The 21,004-nt window shown below is 43.2% G+C and overlaps 1 protein-coding gene across 9 annotated transcripts in view; it reads right to left on the bottom strand.

Moving 5' to 3' along the window:
- Window positions 1–21,004, bottom strand: part of TLN2 (talin 2) — a 426,878-nt gene that overhangs the window by 268,148 nt on the left and 137,726 nt on the right. The window contains exon 1 of one of the 9 annotated variants that reach the window (XM_049104467.1): window positions 11,654–11,737. The exons of the other annotated variants lie outside the window; for them this stretch is intronic. The gene's annotated coding sequence lies outside the window, so the exon portion shown is untranslated. Of the gene's footprint in view, window positions 1–11,653; window positions 11,738–21,004 lie in introns of those variants that run through there. 9 annotated transcript variants of the gene reach the window in all.

Raw genomic sequence — 21,004 nt, 5'->3', positions numbered from 1 at the left:
CCCTCAAAGCCTCCTCATCTGGACACAGGGTTAGTAATGAATACCTCTCGGGGTTTAGGGACAGTTTTGTTGTTATAAGATGTGGGAATTCCAGCAAGCTGTAGACTGAAAGGCCAGGAAACCACAGCCCAGAAGAGAAGGGGGATTCTTGGAGAAAGGGAACCTTATAGAGATGGTAAGGGGGAGACACTCACACCTGAGACCACTTCCCCAAGCCTGGACATTGGCAGCAACAGAGGAGGGAAGCCTAACAGGTGGCAACTAGGGGACCTATATTTTCCAGGAGAGATGGGAGGGGTTAGCATAAAGGGGCTTAAAGCAAAGAGATAAGTCTGCAAACATCCTGGAAGCCCCCAAGCATCCATGAACCAGAGGCCCCTGAAAGGACACCACATAGCAAGAGGGTGGAGCAGAGGTGGTGGTCATAGCGTGTGTATCTCTGGTAGGTCCCCAGAGGTGGCTGTGCAGCCTTCATTCTCCAAGGCTCAGGGCATCAGGGAGCTTGAGTTCCTCACAGGCCTAGTAGAGGAAGAAGTAAAAGCACGAGAGCCTAACAGAGTCCAAAGACAAAGCAGATGGAGTTTCAATAAGGAGGTTATAGTGAGGTCCAAGAGCAGGCAAGAGACATATAAACTGGGGTACCATCAGGTTGACAAACCACGTCAAGGGGCACAATTTCTGGACAAACCACACCTCATTGGCGGGGGGGGGGTGGGGGCTGTGAAAACTGGAGGGTAAGGCAGGAACAGAGAGCCAGTCAAGAGTCACTTTAGGAGCTGGGATGTTAATGGGTACAGGGGCAAGAGCACTGCAGCCAGGGTGTCTGGAGATAGCCTGCCTCAGCTGTAGGATTCTTGCCCATGGGCATGATTTTGCCCTTGAGCAGGTGGACAAAACTCTGTGCTGTTCCAGCAGCAAGGACCAGAGCCCTATGCATCTGCACAGCTGGGCCCAGATGTAAAGCCTGCCAATGCTCCCAGGAGGAGGCATCCAAAAAAGACACACTGGGGCCCAGAAAGCCCTGTGAACTCGAGCCAAGGGCTGGTGTGCACTTGTTGACGGTATAAGCAGGAGGAGAAGAATGTCTAATGTACAGTGGAATCTTGTACAGAATGAACAATAGCTTTGAGGAAAGAGAGAGAAAGAGACTGAGGAGGGCACAGAGCAGCTTCTTGGTGAAGCCAGGGCTGGCCAGGAGAGACACACGTAGCTAGAACGAATAGATGGACACAACAGGAGGGCAGCTGTGAGGTGACACTGGGGAGTCGGGGGGCCACAGGGCAGGAAAGCCTGGGGCTGTCAAAGGAGCTTGGAATGAAAGCGCTGGCAAGCAGCATTTGGGCACAACTTTGTCACTGACAGAATGCAGTCATCAGATACTAACTTTTCAGGGACTTCCCAGACCTCTGACTGGTACCACATAGACTGGCATGAAAAGTCTGGCAGAGAGTGGGTTACAAAGGCTTCATTTTCGGGAGGGGAGGGGGCTGTCAGTAGCCCAGCTAAGGGCACATATGTGGGGAGAAGCTTCCAGGCAATAGAAGGCACCTGCCACCTGAGTATTTCCTTTGAGAAAAGGGCTGTGCCTGAGAACCTAAGAGGAGGAATTGAACTTACAGAACTAGAAGAAAAACAGGTACCTGTTATGTTCCTATCAAGTGCTAGGCAACAGAAGCAGCATCCACACACCTTAGAGGATGAGGACACAAAAAGAATGAAAGGCAGCAGTCTGTCCCACCCTGGGATATTGTGACTCAATGGAGAGGGATAGAGAGTACTAAGAGAGACCTGAGCAACTTATCAACCAAGTGGAAGAGAGATTTAGTATGAAGCATTTGTTAGGCTTAATACTGGTTCATTTATTTTTAAGGATCATAATTACACTTTAGAAAAGAACCTCAACGTCTTAGAGCTGCATACTGAAACATATATACATACACACACAGACAAAATGCTAGGTTGAGGATTTACTTCAAAATAATCCAGTGGAGGGCAGCCCGGGTGGCTCAGCAGTTTGGCACTGTCTTCAGCCCAGGGGGTGACCCTGGAGACCCGGGATCGAGTCCCACATCAGGCTCCCTGCGTGGAGCCTGCTCCTCCCTCTGCCTGTGTCCCTGCCTCTCTCTCTGTCTCTTGTGAATAAATAAATAAAATATTTAAAAAATAATAATAATCCAGTGGATGGGGCGCCTGGGTGGCTCAGTCAGTTAAACAGCTACCTTAGGCTCAGGTCACCATCCCTGGGTCCTGGGATCATGCCCTACATCAAGCTCCCTGCTCAGTGCTAAGTCTGCTTCTTCCTCTGCTTCTGTGATCTCTCTCCCTCTCGATAGCTCTCTCAAATAAATATTTTAAAAGATAATTGAGTGGAGAAGGAGGGGTTCTCAACAAAACAAAATGGATCCTGTATTAACCACAGGAGCTGGATGATGGGCACATGGGGGTGCCCGCTGTTTTTCCTACTTCTGCAGATGACCACCATTTCCAATTAGAAAACAAATTGGAAGCAACACATGAGCAAACATGTGTTCAACATGTGAACACATTGTTTTGAACCTAATTGTGTTAGGACAATGACATTTCTGCACAAACTCCTAACTCTGAAAGTCTGATGAAGATGCTTCAGGCTTTAAAGGTAGTTCTTCTAACAGTTGCACTGGGATAAAGTATTTCAAGTTTTCTCAAGAAGCAAGACTTGCTGACTGTACGTACATGCAGTCATACTTGAGAAGGTCCAGGGACTACACCTTCCCAAACAGGGTGTCACCTTGACATCAAAATTTGGCACCTTCCTCTCTGATGACATGAACTAAGTTTGACTGATTCGCAGGCATGATGGACAATAAACTTCTGTCATGCTTTGATGTCCAGTTAAGGAATCAAGCAATAGAAAGGTGCCAAGTGTCAGGCCCATCTCTGGAGCACTATCACTGTGATTGGCATCCCCATTTTAAAACCACCAGAAAAATGGCAATAATCCAGGAAAAAAAAATACAGACTATCTACTCTAAAAGTTAATAGCAGGGGATCCCTGGGTGGCGCAGCGGTGTGGTGCCTGCCTTTGGCCCAGGGCGCAATCCTGGAGACCCGGGATCGAATCCCATGTCGGGCTCCCGGTGCATGGAGCCTGCTTCTCCCTCTGCCTGTGTCTCTGCCTCTCTCTCTCTCTCTCTCTCTCTCTCTCTCTCTATGACTATCATAAATAAATAAAAATTAAAAAAATAAAATCTTAAAAAAAATAAAATAAAAATAAAATAAAATAAAGTTAATAGCAAAATGTTGACTTGCTAATCACCAATAGCCCTCACTTTTGAGACCCACATCATGACCCCATTGAGCTGGGTTAGAAGGTAAACTCTCAAGAAGTAACAGCAATGGACCCAAACACCACCCCTCCAGACAGACAGACACCCTCTGTCCCCAAACTCAGGGCATCTTATGCTACCACTTTGGGGAGAATGGTCGTAGGCCAGTGTTTTTCACCCTTGAGTAATTAGGCTCTGGGGAAAATTGCTGCCATTGTTCGGAAAAAAATTTGGTGGTCACATCTAGGGAGGGGTGCTAACTGGCATCAGATGGTTAGAGATCAAGGCCATTGTTCAACAGGCTGCAATATACAGAAGAGCCCCACACAATAAAGAATTATCTGGCCTAAAACAATGTCAGAAAGTTAAAGTAGAAGACCTGGTTTAAGCAAGTAGAATTAAGTGTTAAAGGTATTTTCAAATATTGTAGAGAGGAGGGAAGGGAAGAAAGGGAGACAAGGAGAGACAATGAAAGAGAAAAAGATAAAGAACTGACATGGTCTTTTTCAAGTCTTTTATATATTTCTACCAATATCCTTTAAACAGATGTGATATTTGATGCCACATTCTCTAGTGTAACTCTCTTTTGTCCACTAACATGAGGGGCCAAACACTCGAGAGACTACAATTGCCAAGACTAATATTTGCTTTTTTCCAACAGCCATGTTTACCCAAGATTATTCTGTTCTTGGTGAACTAGAAACCAACTGTTGACACACTTGGTAAAGAGCCAGGGAATAGTCTGGCACCCTTCCCCATGGGAGGCAAAGGAGGAGTGTGGTCCAAGAAGATCAATCTGGAAAAACCACCTAAGGTTTTAGATGAACCACCCTGAAATCACTCTGGAAACAACCTCCTATCAAGAGTGGAATCCTGTTAACATTTTCAATAGCTCTGGAGTCTTGAAAAGAAGAAAGACAAGGGGGAGACCACAGGAAGAAGGAATGTGGGGAAGAAAGAAAGAAAGAACAATTATCACCGAAGAATTTAACAGTGCTTTGACCTGAAGAAAGCAGAAAGGAAAAGTCACAATTATCATTCCATCCACTATAACTTTAAAGCCAGGAGGACTAGCTTTAGCTTGTTAACTCTGAGATATAACCCAAAACTGACCTCCACAATGACCAATAACAACTTCTCATTTGAATTCTACTGTTTGCATATACTTATGTAGTGTGTTTACCTAAGGAATTGTGGTAACAGAAATTCAGCTGTACCTAACCCTCACAATCACCAGATTTCTCATGTGCCACAGACTTTGTAATTCACAGTCATTGCCCTTTACCATAAAAATTGAACTGTAGCTACAGTAACTATCATGAAGTTCACCTGCTTCCATAAGTAGCAATGATTTCTAAAGACTGTACCAACTTCACATGTAAACTCCAGATGCTACCCCTTCAAGAAAGTCTGGGCACTATAGTGTGCCTGAGACAACAATCCTAATGTCCTAGCAATCCTGGGGACCAAATGCTTGGACAAATGTTCCTGCCTCTAGAGAAAACTTTCTCAATCTCCTGGCTTCTCCTAGAAAGGAGTTGAGGCTCTAGAACCAAAAAGCTCAGGCCAGAGGTGCCTGGCTCCAAGTGTCCATGACTTTGAGATACACAGGACGATGTTAGAGCAGACTTTCTGGTCCTCCCATAAGGACACAGACTCAATCTCTAGCCTGTAATGGTTGAATAGTGCCCCCACCACCCCACACGCACACACCCACTGTCGCCAAAAGATATGGCCATGTCATAATCTCTGAAACCTGTGAATGTGACCAGATTTGGAAAAATTTTATACATTTACATCTTGATATTGAAGATATGAGAATAGATCATCCTAGATTACATGAGTAAGTCTGAAATCCAATGAGAAGTGTCCTTGTAAGAACTACAAAAGACAAGGTGAACGTCAGTCCATATGAAGACAGAGGTATAGGTTTGGATCGAGGGGCCCACAAGAAGTTAAGAGGAGAAATCAGGAATGATTCTCCACTAGAGCCTTTGAAGGGAGCATGGCTCTGCCAATACCCTGATTTTGGACTTCTGACCCCCAGAACTGTGAGAGAATAAATTTCTGTTGTTGTAAATGAAATGTAGCAAAATATGCCACCCCAAAATATGCACTTGGGCTATAGGCAAGTGAAAAACAGTAAATACAAGGAGAGGCTTTCTGTCAACTCCTCTTATCTCCCTAAATAAACAAAATATCCTAAAGAAATTCAATTATATAAATCTCCTCCCCAGGAGTTTTATCAACTAGGGAAGGTTGGCTTATCAAGAAAAGAGACTAGAAGTCAACACCACACCCAAATTCTGACAAAAAAATCCCATCTATTCTTCAAAGGGCCCATTCCTCTTTCCTAAAAATCACTTATTCTTCTAAGAGGCCTACATCCCCCTCCCTTTCCTTATTAACATGATGTTTAAGCCTGAATTCTAAACTACCTCTTATAGTTTACTCAATTTTACCCCTTATGTATCTCTCACATATACATGAAGTATACAGGCTAATAAACTTGTTTTTCTCTTTTTAATCTTTTATTACAGGGGGTCTCCACTAACAAATCACAGGGGCAGAGGAAAAAATACTATCCCACACACACGAGTCATCCAGTTTGTGGTAACTTGTTAAGTCAACTGTAGGGAACTATTACATGGTCTAACACTGGGCTTATCCAGCCCCAGCATCTCAGAATGGCTAGGTCAAGGACACCTAGGACAAGGACATCTTCCTTGTCCCTGAAGAGCTGAGGAAGATGGAGCTGGGGACAGGTGGTCAGCCTTGAAGGCCATGGATTTCTTCCACACAACTAGCTCTGGGGCATGATATAGAGTGTTTTGGTCTTTCATAGGGCAAACCACCACCCAAAAAAACAACTCTTCTCAAAGGGTCTGTGAGAATAACCCCAACACCTTGTGGGCTCTCTGATAAGAGACAGTCATCATCAACCACCTTTCCTGTCATTTACTATGGATCTCCCATGGGCTTCATTAAATGCTTTCAACACCATTAGGAAGTAACTACTTGGTCTGAGTTTTGATTTCATCATTCTCTGCATTTTCTTTAAATTGCCACCTCTTACATATATAGGCCTGAAAACACTTGCTCAGTGTAGCTCCTAAGAAGAAAATGCTCTGGTTGGTATGGCTCCTGAGGAAACTGGGGCATAGAGTGGCTTGCGTAATTTGCACCAAGTCACTTGGCCAGTCAGTGGAAGAGCCAGTACCATTAACTGAGCCAACTCTGAAGCCCAGGTCTTCAGCCCCATGCCCACACTCTACTCTGCCTCCCTATGGGCCATGAAGGATGTCCCTTCCCCTCCAGCCCACTCCTTACCACCCCGCAGCGCTACCAGGCCTGCCCCAGCCCCACAACAGCAAGGGCCCCGAGCCTTAGGCACTGCCAGCCCCCTTTCCCTTGGCCCCTATACCTTACAGAGTTTAATTAAACAGTAACTAGGTATATATAAATGCTCATGTCCTAGATCAAGGGCTCAGAGAACTCAATTCAATAGACAACAGTGACAACTGAGTAGTCACATCATAAGAACTACATGGGACAAGAGGGAGTTCCAGAGGTCTTAAACCAAACGTGTCCTCTTCAGCTACAAACCAGCTCAGACTCTTGCCAGAGTTTATGATCCCCCTATAAAGTCACACAGTATTCAAGAAAGATCCTGACACTCTTTGTCAGAAATACCACCACCCCAGGGGAGGCATTATCTGCTAACCACTAGGACTCCAACCTCTTTCAGCCCAAATCCACCCTCCCCTCCACAGTTCCATTGAGTCTCTAGGACAAAGGTTTACAACCTTTCCCCTAAGGGCTACCTTTAAGGAAAATACTTTGACAATGTGTTTCAAACATCTTAAAAATGCCAAGTCCACTGAACCAGTAAGAGCAAGGTGGGAGATCTATCCTCACAGAATCACCTTAGATGCAGAAATGTTTTCAAATATAAAGATGCTAAACATTCGCTCTTTACGCTACTAAGAACTTGAAAACAATTTCATGATCCAAGGAAAGCGCTAAGTTAATGGTGTTTTATTTTCTTGACTGGGTATTACATGGCCAGAAAAATACTGTTTATGGGAACTTGAGAAACTGCTTACTCCCTAAGTGGAGAAAACAGAAAGCAAAATTGTACTTACAGCATGATCCTGGCTATGTCAACCCAAGAAATAAACCAACCAACCAATCTCTCACCAGGAAAAACAGGACAGGAAGTTAATCAAAATACAAATCTGAATGGTGGAGCCAAGGGTTTTTCTCTCTTTTACTTTGAATTCTTTCATGCATCTTCTGTAATGAATATGCATCACAATTAGAGCTGAGAACAAAATGAACTTAGGGGAGAAAAAGAAAAAAATCCTATGGCTGCTGACTTGTCCAGAATGACTGGCATTGAGCCCTTGGCCAAAGTTCATTGACTTCCCTCCTCTGCCTCCATGGCTACTTCCCCATCCCCCACGTACTACCCTTCTGGCCCATATAATTCCATCATGCTCCCAGCATCTGCCTTACACCCTTCCTGTCAGTGCTTCTACATACACTGGTGTGTGTTTCACTTCTCTCTCCCACTACGATGTGCGTTCCAAGAGGGCATGGGATTTCATCTCTTCACGAGTCACTCCTGTAACCCCAGAGCCTAACAAAGTCTCTGGCACATCCTGGGGTTCCATCAGTGTCTGCAGAAGGCATGACTAGAGAAGCCTTGAACACCTCACTACCTGGAGCCTCCTGGCTAACCCTTTCCCTGGTGGCCTGGCCTTCTTGGCTCTTACACCCTACCAGGAGCTATGGGCTCCCACCTCTCTTTTCATGGAACACTTACCTAGCCTCCTCAAACATCTGTTGTGCTCTATTTTAGTCATCTCTTTGTCACATTAGCAGCAGCAGCCACACCAAGTCAACAGTGACCACTTACACCTGAGAGTTTGTGCATGTCATCTCCCCTTCCCTCGCAATAACCCAGAGGTGGTGGCTCCGGTCATCATCAATCTTTCACAAAGGAAACTGAGGCTTAAGTATGTCAAGTAGCAACCTCACTCCCACAGCAGGAAAAAATAAGGCTGTCTCACTGTGAAGCCCAGGACTTGACGATGCTTCTGCTGAGTCCAAGAGTCAGTGTTTTTGTCCTCTGCAGTGGACTGTCAACTTCTTGTGGGCAGGAACTACATGTTGCTGTTCTTGAAAGGTGGCTGATATTGCTACACATAGACATTCCGATTCTCGCAGCTTTAAGCCGCAAGGCAGTTTTAGTGTGGGCTGATTCATTATGTGAATATGAATATGTGAGGGTATTCAACGTTTAGTCATCTCTTTGCCACATTAGCAGCAGCAGCCACACCAAGTCTGGTGTGGTCTGCCTGGCAAACAAGAGTAATCAAAACAAGTTCAAATTCATTCAGATTAACACATGGCTATGGGAAGAATTTAAGGGTGCAACTGTTGCCAGACAGTGCCCCTCACCCCAAACAATCAATCAGAAGCACTTATTTAGAAGTGCTATGTTAATTGTTCTCAAATATCCATTAGCATAGATCCCCCCAAAACCCACTATTGGGCAATAATGTCAAATTTCTGTCACAGACTGTATTTCAAAAAGCTCTTTTAGGCACATCATCTGTCATCTGATGCAATTCATTATGTAAATGCTTCAATGTTTTCACACTTTCCCTAGAATTCTCTAAATCAGGTGAACTTTCCATTATTCCAAACGAATCTTTCACTATCCCAAGTGAGTATTGTTAATGCTTCTCAAATTAGTTATGAACTTTGCTCACCCGGGCAAGTCAAGGGAAAGTTTGCACCTGAGTGGTTAGCAGGGCAGCATATGGCCCTGCAGGGTTTCCACACTTATTAACAGCTTGTCTGAGATCACTGCTAGCCAGTCTCCAGCAAGTAGACACACATGTTCGTAGATCCCTGGCTGCACCTCTCCCCTCCTTGGGGCTATTTGCACAGGCAAGAAACAAGTATCGTAAGAGTTTTGGAGAACATGTGTGTCGACGGGGAGGCATGTAGCATCTTCCACAGCATGATAAATCTAATGTGGTCAGGAAAAACCACCCAGAAGAATGATTTGTAAGGAAAGCTATAAGGTATAGAGTGCAAGCAGGGGCTAACGTGCAGAACTTCTTTATCCACGTATAAAATCTTGGTTTCCAGATTGAAATGAGCATTGCTGCCACCACAGGCAAAGGCCCATTCAGCCCTTCCCAAAGAAGGTTCTGAGGGTCCCTCCCACTGCCTGCAAGACCAGCACCCCAACCCCATGTGGAAACCAAAAGCCTGAGCTGGCTGACCCCTACCACTCTATGACACAGCAAGTATCCAGAGGTCCATCTCATACAGAGAAAAGCCCAGACAAGGCCTCTGAAGGACCAAGTCTGTCATCATCTTGCCTCATACAAAACATGTAGCTCCAGCTTCTGAGCCCTTAGTCTCCATCCCTCACCTGTAAACTCTGACACACACTGTTTAAAGCCCCATGGGACATAAGCAATAATTTTGAAAGTTGAAACACCACCAATGAGGTGACGCACATTTTTTGTTTGTTTGTTCGTTTTTAATTAAAAGCTGCTTAGGGACTCTTACAATGGCTGGGCAAGCAGGAATTACATGTATGGCATCAGCTAGGCACTGGGAAATAAGAAAAAGAGTAAGCCTAGGGGGGATCCCTGGGTGGCTCAGTGGTTTGGCGCCTGCCTTTGGCCCAGGGCGCGATCCTGGAGTCCCGGGATCGAGTCCCACATCGGGCTCCCAGCATGGAGCCTGCTTCTCTCTCTGCCTGTGTCTCTGCCTCTCTCTCTTTCTCTGTGTCTATCATGAATAAATACATAAAATCTAGAAAAAAAAAAAAAAAAAAGGAGTAAGCCTAGGGCTTTGCCATAGAACAAGTCTCTCAGTGACAGGAGAGGGGAGACCCACCAACTAATGAGGTCAATAAAATGTGATGCACATTGCAGTGTTCATCCAAAGTGTTCCTCTGCAGGGATCCTGGCCGGGACACTGGTGGGGTACCCTGAAGGAACCACAGAAGGCTTCCCATAGGAGGCCAGGAGGGCTGGACTCTGAAAGGATGACAGATGCCTAACTCAGCAGAGGGTCAACGGAAATGGGGCATGATGTGCAAGAGGAGGCGTGAAGGCGCAGTCAGCATGGCACTTGGGGGCAAGCACCACCACCTGGGTTAATTGCATTTTGCCCTCACTATTCTTCTGTGACCCTAAGAATTCCCATGTTAAAAAAGAGGGCTACAACCTAGACAGAGAGGCCAATCTCAACCACGCCTTGCAGCATAATCACTCTGCTCCCAGCATGAAGTTAATCAGATAAGGCAGGAAGACACATGGGTAAGAAAGAGCAAACCAAAATGGTTTAGAGTAAAACAATTTAAGATTCTAAGTAGACAAACATGTAATAGCAAGGTATTTACATGATAGGAGGCATAAATTGGCTTTAGATAAAAATAAAATTAGAGCACACAGCTAGTTTAAGAAAAGACAACTTCAAACCATTCAGGTGTACCTACTATATGCCAGGTATCAAGAATTTGCATCAGATTAAGACATGGCCTTGGCCTCCAGGAGGGTTGAAATTCAAGAAGAAAAAGTAGCAAAGCCTTCATCCAACAGTGAGTGGTAAGAGCTAAAAAAGATAAACCCACCGGTGTCTGCCTTTGGCTCAGGTCATGTACCTGGGGTCCTGGGATGGAGCCCCACATTTAGCTCCTTGCTCAGCGGGAAGTCTGCTTCTCCCTCTCCCTCTGCCTGCTGCTCCCCCCTGCTTGTGCTATCAAAAAAATAAAATCTTAAAAAAAAAAAAAAAAAAAAAAAGGTAAACCTGGGGCATCTAACAGACTTGGGACTCAGGAGAGGAGGGACAGCCAGGAAAGCTTTCTCAAGGGAAAGAATGTTTCCTTCTGAAGACTGAGAGGCAAGAGAAAAGGGGGAAGGGCTGCCAGGGAGATCAACCAGGACAGGGTTCCTGAAGGAACAGGAACTTGGCACTTGAGGGAACTCTCAAAGCAGCTCACCAAGGCTGAGCCAGCCCAGGGGGTCAGGAATATTCCAGAACATGAGCCAGGAGTGGCAATCTGAAGACAGAGGACAGCAGCAGGCCTCCGGACATAGTCACAGAAATGGATACCCCCTTTTGCAAGAAAAGAGACTTTTGATCCCAACATTTTCCTCTACCCCGTATCAAGTGCCTGGCTCATTAGCGCTTGGAAATGTTGGCAATTGTTCCTGGAATGTCAGAGCCCTGTATGCACTTTTTGTTCAGTAAGACAGGAGTGGAGAATTTAGCCACAGGACTCCCTAAAGGACTTTAACATAAGGCAAACTCACCTGTAAAATGGTCCCATGGCAGAGACCCTAATGAAGGCATCCTAATTATTCCACAGGAGGCTCTGGGCTCCTCTGGTGAAAGCATTACTGTGAAGGAGAGCGCTTGAGGAAATGTGGACACACCCACTGAGGAGGGGCCTCCATGGGGTGTGTTACATTCCTTTGAAAACAGGGCCCCTGCTATAATTTGTATAATCAGACCAGAGATTGGACTGCACAACTGTGGCCCATTTATTACAATATCATACTCCTGCCCAGGAAACCCCACCCAAGCTTTTGTTTGGAATTCTCTTCCTTGATTAGGTGTAAGCCCTATTATTCCCGCCACTCAAAAATAACACATGGGTCTGCTGAAGCTACAGTGCACGGCACAGTGAGAAACAGAGTTTTGTGAATCAGCCTTGCTAGTTCTTTTCTTCTCTCGTTTTAGAATGATTTTTCATTTCCTGCTCTATAGAAGAGTGGGAAGCAGGGACATTTTATATAAATGGAAAAGCAAATCGTATTTACTCTCTGAAAGAGCCATGCAAGCCCAAGGGACTGCTCCCCAGGCTGTGCACACAGCATCTCACTGCCTCCTGGCCCTGAGGTCCAGGCTGCAGCTCCACACACTCAGCTAGCTGGAAGGGGTGAAGGAGGCCTCCAATCCCCATCCCTCGGATCTTTGAAAATGCTGCTCCTGGTGGGACTGCTGCTCCTTACTCTGCCTCCCAGCAGGAATGGCAACACTGTGATGCTATTTGGCCTTTGTTATACAGTCCACCAACCCCGAAGAAGGGCTGAGGAGCAGAGTAGGGGTCACCTGCCAGACTGCTGGTAAACATAATCCAGAATGATTCACTCATACAATGATAGACAGGTACAGGAAAATTTCATCTCAAAGTAGTAGATTAGAATTGGGAAAAAGAATGAATCACTTCATTATTTAGCAAGTGGAATGAAACCTGTTTTGTGATGTGTGTAGCTTGAAGGGGAAGTCGTAGGTGCTATGGGATCCACCTCTCATCTTGCCTCCACCAAAGCTGTCTGGGCAGGGCTGGAGCTCTGACCCTAAGGAAGCAATTTTGGTCGGGACAGGGACCTCATGCTCTTGTGGCTTGGTTCAAAGGGGCCAATTTTGGCCAATGGGATTCTCCAGTAACTCTAAGCCACTCTAGGTGGTGGAACTCTAGCTGGGAGGATGGAAGATGATGATGTCAGAAAGCCTGGGGCTGGGAAACCATAGGGGGCAAACCGACCATCCCAAAGTTCATATGGATGTCAAGGAGATGAAGGATACCTCAACACAGGAACCAGGGATGCAGGAGCCCAGGAGAGCACCTTGATGGTCTCCCAGCCCAATTCCCATGAACCCTTGTGCTCTTCATTTCCCATCCTGGGAGATCTTCAAGACACACTAACACCTTCCCTGTTTATCAAATTGGTGAATAGGTTTCTATCACAACCAAACCTCCTTGCCTAAAATAAGCACCTGATATAGGTCTGGCACTGTTATAATAGTGTCTTCTCAGAGCTGGTATAACAGGTAAAAATCCTTGGAGGGTAATTGCAAAATATGGTAGCATGACTGCTCATGAGAGAATACACACGGTCTTTCTGAAGAACAGACAGCAAAGCTCGCTTTGGACCAGATAGAGCTTTTGCCAGAGAGAGCTCCTTAGAAGAGAAAGGCCTGCACTTTGCCCACGAGGAGCAGGAAGGGCGTAGGTCAACAGTGAGGACCACATTACTAATCTCCCTGTGAAGCCAGGCTTCATTACCACAATTCCTCTGGGCTCAGTCCACATCCGCTGGCCTCAATTCCTTCAACTCTAGCCCACGCATAACTGGGAGAGGCTCTGCTGGCAAGCCAGCCTGTTTCGATTTTTGGTGATCCGAGTAAAATACAGCAATCCCCAAAGGAGGCTACTTAGAGCTCTCTTAACTTGCCTGCACTCTCAAAGACAAGAGCCAAGTCAGGCTGCTGGAAAAGTCCTGCCTCTGAGCTTCTCCTAGTCTCCTTGTTGCTCACATCATTAGTAGAAGAGAAAGGGGATTGTCTACCCACAACAGTCTGCATGCAATCCGGAGCTACATCCTGAGCCAGTATGAATAGGCCATCAGAGACTGGGGTGGGATGGGTGGGATGAAAAACATAAATACAACATAAGCAGGTCCTTAAGAAGTTTACCATTATCAGAGGAAATATGACATGTACACAACTGACCCAATCACGCCTGCACATCCTAATCACTATGAAGTCCATGTAAAGAGAAATCATTTCTAAATTGCGTCTGCAAGGAAATCTTAAGAAATGCAATTGAAACATAAAAGGCCAGTGGTTAACATAGGCAAGATCAATAGTAGTATACAAACATGGTTTTAATTACTAAGATGAATTATGATGGCTTTCAATTTATTGTTATTATTATTTTTTTAAGCAGCTAAGTGTTGTCTTCTAATGTTATTTTACTCAGAAACCTGATAAGCCATGCAGGATCATGAAAGCAGAGCTGCTCTGGTTTAAATGGGGGGAATGGGAATCCCAGGGTCCTGCCGGCTCCTGAGGGGCCTCTGCCCAACACACAAAAAGCTCCAGGAATCACAGCTGGAAAACCCTTCTTTTAAATGTATTAAGGACTTATGGCTTTCAGGCACACACGGTAATTTGAAGTTTACCTAATGGAAGTATTTACAGGTAGAGTCTACTAACAAGAAAGGGCCGGAGCTTACATTATGAACTTTAACTCTGCCAGCGGATCTCCGGGCAACAAAGATATGGACTCCTCTGCCCCCCTTCCACCACCACCTGAAAGTGTCAGAGCCCTGGGGCATCACATCTCACATCTTGTATGCTATTCTTTTCTCCTTTTCCATCTCTAAATGCCCTGCTCCTGAGAAACCCCCAAAGTCCCTTTACATCTGACTACTAAGTGAGAGTTTTCTGAATTTCAACCCTACCAATGTGTTCTCAGGGCACATCTAGAATGTGATTCCATCTGCCCTAAGGAAAACAGGACTTCCAGAGCCCAAGACTCCACCCCAGTCTGGGTTATCGTGACTGGCTAAATCACTGTATTCCACCCACAGTCTGCTTCAGAAGGCCAACAGGTTCATTTAAATCAGTGAGAATGGGGAAAATTAACAAGACAGGAAACAACAAATGTTGGAGAGGATGTGGAGAAAGGGGAGCCCTCTTACACTGTTGGTGGGAATGTGAACTGGTGCAGTCACTCTGGAAAACTGTGTGGAGGTTCCTCAAAGAGTTAAAAATAGAGCTGCCCTACGACCCAGCAATTGCACTATTGGGGATTTACCCCAAAGATACAGATGCAACGAAACGCTGGGACACCTGCACCCTGATGTTTATAGCAGCAATGTCCACAATAGCCAAACTGTGGAAGGAGCCTCGGTGTCCATCGAAAGATGAATGGATAAAGACGATGTGGTCTATGTATACAATGGAATATTACTCAGCCATTGGAAACGACAAATACCCACCATTTGCTTCAACGTGGATGGAACTGGAGGGTATTAAGCTGAGTGAAATAAGTCAATCGGAGAAGGACAAACATTATATGGTCTCATTCATTTGGGGAATATAAAAAATAGTGAAAGGGAATAAAGGGGAAAGGAGAAAAAATGAGTGAGAAATATCAGAAAGGGAGACAGAACATGAGAGACTCCTAACTCTGGGAAACGAACTAGGGGTAGTGGAAGGGGAGGTGGGGGGGGGGGTGACTGGGTGACGGGCACTGAGGGGAGCACTTGACAGGATGAGCACTGGGTGTTGTTCTGTATGTTGGCAAATTGAACACCAATAAAAAATAAATTTATATAAAAAATAAATAAATAAAGTAAGTAAGTCTTGTCCAAAGTGTACTCCTAGGATTTCTGCAGAGGTCCTGTGTTCTAGGGAGTCCCCAAATGCCTCAACATACTCCTACCTCATAAAGGTGAGAAAAAAAAAAAACAAGTAGAACCTTAAGGAATCATTAACACTTTTGTGTATGACCCCCCCCCATTATATTTAACACTTTCTTATAAAAAGCAAATATATTCTTACATAGAAAAGTAAATCAGGAATGTATGAATGAATAAATAGCAAATTATAAGTTCCATTAAAGTCAGGATGGTAACAAGGATGCCTATTACTATTGAACATTTTACTTCATCCTCTAACCCAGGGAAATCTAAGAAAATGTTAAAATGTTAGGAAAAGGCAGTATAATTTTTCCTTTTTTTTTTTTTTTTTTTTTTTGAAAAGGAAATGTCAATTTGCCTAGAATCTCAGTGGATTGCAGATGGTCAGAAAGAGTAAACTGAAAAATGCTCAAAAATGTCGTTAAAAAAAAATTCCAGAGGCACCTGGCTGGCTCAGTCTATAGACCACGTTATTCTTGATCTCAGGGTTGGGAGTTAGAGCCCCATGTTAGGTATAGAGATTACTTAAAAATCTAAAAATCCCAAAAAGGGGTAAGGAAGGGGGTGATGGAGAAAAAGTAAATATCTAGAAATAAACCTAAACATAAATATGTCAAATCAGTCTTAAGTTTTACTGAAGAACACAGAAGATCCAAGTAACAGCACTACCATTGCCCAGACAGGAAGACCCAACATTTTAAGATGGCAATTCTCCTTCCATTACAGTTTATAAAATCAACACAATGCAACTCACGTTGCAACAGGGTATTCTGTAGAACTTACAAATCTGATTCTAAAGTTGAGCTGGAAGAGAAAGCTTCAACATGACTGAAAAATGTTTTTAAAAAGGAACAATGAGGGGCCCCTGGGTGGCTCAGTGGTTGAATGTCTGCCTTTGGCTCAAGTCGTGACCCCAGGGTCCTGGAATCGAGTCCCACCCTCAGGCTCCCTGAAAGGAGCCTGCTTCTCCTCTGCCTATGTCTCTGCCTCTCTCTGTGTCTCTGAGTAAATAAAATCTTTAAAAAAATAAATAAAAAATAAAGAAGAACAATGAAGGGAAATCTATCCAAACAAGGCTAAATATTGTAAAGCTACAGTAACTAAAAACTGTTGTCATCACAGAAATAGATCATTTAATAGGATAAAGAGTGCAGTAAGCAAACATATATTTAGGATACAATCAATGTATCATTTAGACTACTGTAGAGCAAACCATTAGATTAGATTTTATTTTTATTTTTTTAAGATTTTATTTATTTATGAGAGACGCACAGAGAGAGAGAGAGGCAGAGACACAGGCAGAGGGAGAAGCAGGCTCCACTCAGGGAGCTAGATGTGGGACTCAATCCCAGGTCTCCAGGATCGCACCCTGGGCTGAAGGCAGCGCTAAACCGCTGAGCCCCCCAGGCTGCCCCTAGATTTTAAATCAGTACGGAAAGAGCCAACTGTTTGATCCATTATAATAGGAAAAGTAAGTATGCACAAAAGTGAATATCCACAAAAACAAAAATGAAGTTACCGCTTTACCTCTGTGAGACACAAAAACAAATGTCAGGTGGATAAGAGAGAGAAAAGTTAAAACAACAAACTATTAAACCAGAAAATATGAAAAAGATAATTTATATTTACAAAGCCCAGAAGACACAAGTTCACAGATAGAGCAACACCAAAGTCACACCTTCAGTTTTCTAAACACAAAGACAGGCTACAGAGACACTATTTACAAAGGGTTTTTTGAGGGGGGAATTCAATTAACTTCACTACTTTTTACTCTAAAGTTTTGAATAATATTTAAATTTGTCATCACAAGTTAATCCAAATATTGTTAATGACATTTTTTATAGAAGTTTACCCAAGAAAGGTTAATTTAAAAGAACACTTCAACTCAGTCCTTCCATAAACATTCAAATTAGAGTTAAGCAGTAAAGTTTACTTGCTATTTTTCAGGAATAAGTCTGAGCAATGTGGATAATTATCTGAAATATTTTACTTTAAACATTCTTAGTGGCTCTCCCATAGACATTCTGAAAGAGAAACTATGCACTTCAAAGGGTGTGCCTCTAGGCTTTTGATGATTATCTGAATGCCTGCAACAGTCAACAAAAAATATCATCCCAAGGGTAAACTAAGAATCTCACAGGGAAAAGACCTTGTAATTTCTAATATATGGAAGGGCTTTTTGGGGATTTTTTTTTTTTAAATGGGAACAGCATTTAAATTCTGTGAATTTTCATCGCTAATGCTTTATGAAAGAGTTTTTTAAAAAATCCACGTCTGCTAAACCCTTAAGCTTTCTCCGTATTTCTAAGGAGACCTACTGTAATCTTGCTGGAGTGTGGAATTTGGAATTGAGGTGCAAAATTATCACGTAAGGGATACTTCCTTATTGGAAAACAATCCTATGGACCTAGGCGTGTCTCACCGTTAGGTTAAGAAACTGACACTCAGGTATAACCGGCATCTTTTCCTTTCTTTCCAGAAAATAATCCTTCCCGAACTTAGTAAAGTCATACGTCTTATTTTATCTTTTTTTCTAAGTATTTAACAGGTAACCCAAAAACTGTACAATTTCTCATGTCCCACCATCCTGGAAACAGAATATGCCTCTGATTTCGAAGGTCTGCAATTTTGCTGAGTTTTTCCATCAATCAAAGTTACTCATGTTTTAGTCTTTCTTTTCCAGGAGCATTTTTACTGTGTACCTCTTTAAATCATCCTAAGTGAGAACTATGGCTTTCTAACAGATACAGGGTTTTAAAATGCAATCAAAATCCCCTATCTAGGGGCGCCTGGGTGGCTCAGTGGTAGAGCATCTGCCATGGGCTCAGGTCATGATCCCAGAGGTCCTGGGATCTAGTCCCACATCAGGCTCTCCAGAGGGAGCCTGCTCTCCCTCTGCCTGTGTCTCTGCCTCTCTCTCTCACGAATAAACAAAATCTTTAAAAACAAAAACAAAGAAAATCCCACAAAATCCTCTATCTACTATCAAAAGCTGGCACAAGGAGGTCTCACTTCCCCCACCCCAGATCAACTCATCCATAGGATCCTTCCTCACTCCAAACAGTCCCTTTGTGACTGACACAAGAGGGATCAACAGCACATCTCTCACATGTCCTCCAGTCCTGGTAAGGACAAGGGTTCCAGACTCACTATCACAAATGTGTTCTTCACACTGAAATCATTCCAGGAACATCTGCTGCAGCAACTTATACTAAGCATCTTGACTGATCGTGGATAATGTTTACCTGTACGCATTCATTTATTAACCACTTTTCTATCAGGAAGCTGAATTCTTTTAAATCCTCTGTCAAGCCTAGTGAGAGAAAATAAAATTGCAAGATGGCATCTGGTTTGTGTTCTGTCACTTAGGTTATGGGCAAAAACAAAAATTAGAGTAAAAGATATTTATCACAAGCTAATAGTCACTTAGCTCAAAAATTAAACAACAGCTATTGGGAAGCATCATTTGTGTTGTTTCTCCTGCCGACAACTTAAGTGCTCAAAATAGCAAGAAAATATTTTTGTGCCTAAATTATATGAAGTTAACCAAAGCATAATGCAAACAGTATACAGAAAGCAAATACTCAGCCTCTTCCATGTTAAATTATGGATATATAAAGTATTTCTTTTTATGTGCATTTTCTTAAAAGGCTTGAAATGACTTATCAAATTCTTAACATTCTTGAGGAAAAAGTGGGAAAAGTAACAATTAGACTTTTACATTCTTTTTTAAAGTATCTGTAGGATTTGAGTTTTCAACAATTCTGTCATTTTTAAAATAAGACAAATGCAGAAATAATGCTGGATAAGATGTACTGAAAAGGACATTGGATAGAAAAGTAAATTTCTTGTGGCACAATAAATTGGTACAACCTTTTTCCACAAGGTATGCAATGGTTTTAAAAATACTGATAGCCACTGGCTCAGCAATTATTTATTTTGTAAGTTTTTCATAATGCAGCTGTCAGTTTTACAAAAAAAAAAAAAAAAAAAAGCAACACAGCTTAATACGTTCACACATTGCATCCCTAAAATGTAGGCTTTGGCAATGTAGGCTAGGTAAATACTAGGATAGTCGAACCCCATTATTTGCAGTGGTTAGTTACATTCTTACGAAGTTACCACTAACTCTGAATTGGCAAATACTGGACTGTATTTGCCTCCAAGGCGAAATATAGGGTCAGGTTCCTCCAAGGCAAAATACTGATTAAGAAATAGTCTTGTCAAAAAAAAAAAGAAATAGTCTTGTCGTCTGGTGTGTATTTCTGTTTAAAGACAGCTAGGAAAAAAAAAAGACAGCTAGAAAGATCTATCATTAATGTGGAACTCATGGCCAACAGCACTATAACTCAGGCCTGAGGGAAGTTATCCAACACATGTATTTTCTCTGCAAAGCACGTAATAGTCTTCTTACACTTATGAACACTACACAGCAGTATACTAGGGAGCCATTTTTAAAAGCAAAACCACTAATAAAAAGCACAAAAAATCTGAAAAATGTGGCACTCAATAGGCCATGGAAAGGACAGTCAAGACAGCTGCAATAAGTAGCATCACCTTGTTTGACTTCAGCTGGGAATGGGTGCATGAGGTGACTCTATAATTTTTTGCTTCTCTGCACACATGTGTGTCCAAGGCTGTAAAAGTGCCTGGAGTAAGGATTTTATGCTTACCGATCAATTTTAGCAAGTATACAAATCTGCAAGTATAGAATCTGTGTATATTGATAATCAACTATATATGGCTTAATAGTTACAACAAAATTCTCAAAAATTTGATTAAGAGCCGAGGAGAGAGATATCCAGGAAAGTTTTCTTGTCTGTTAACTTGGTGGTTCTTGACCAGCGGCGATTTTCCTTCCGGGGCACATTTAGCAATATCTGCAGACAAATGTGGACTGTCACAACTGGGTCTAGTGGGTTGAGGCCAGAGATGTTGCAAAACACCCAATAATATACAAGACACCCTCTAACCACAAAGAATGATCTTGCCCCAAGTGTCAACAGTGCCAGCATTGAGAAGTCCTGTGAGGAACTGCTATCAACATACATGTTTTTACATGTAACTTCCTCCACCTTCTCTCAAGGTATACTTTCATGCCTAAGACAAATAATTGCCAAGGAAGGAGTGCCTCATACTTTGTTTCTTGGTGGCCTTTAAGTTCAAATTTAACTAATGAATTCTTATTAAACACAATTGAAGAAACCAAATAGTTTTAAGTTATACTGAGAAGTGGGACTTCCATTCCCATGGAGCTTAGAACGGTAACTGGGTTAATTCCAACAATAAATGTAAAGCACAGAGCCAGTCTAAAATCTTGTTTCTGTTTTAACGCCAAGTAAAAATCATCATGGCATAGGAAATAAGCCATCTAGAAATCTAGTGCCCAAGAGATGGAGGACCCAGCTCACTCCCTGCAAGCTTTCAGGGTAAGTCAGGAACACATGA

The sequence above is a fragment of the Canis lupus genome, chromosome 30 (genome assembly GCF_003254725.2).
Source record: "Canis lupus dingo isolate Sandy chromosome 30, ASM325472v2, whole genome shotgun sequence".
NCBI classification, from domain to species: domain Eukaryota; kingdom Metazoa; phylum Chordata; class Mammalia; order Carnivora; family Canidae; genus Canis; species Canis lupus.
Note: the sequence above shows the minus strand (reverse complement) of the source record. Positions and strands in the feature narration are given on the sequence as shown.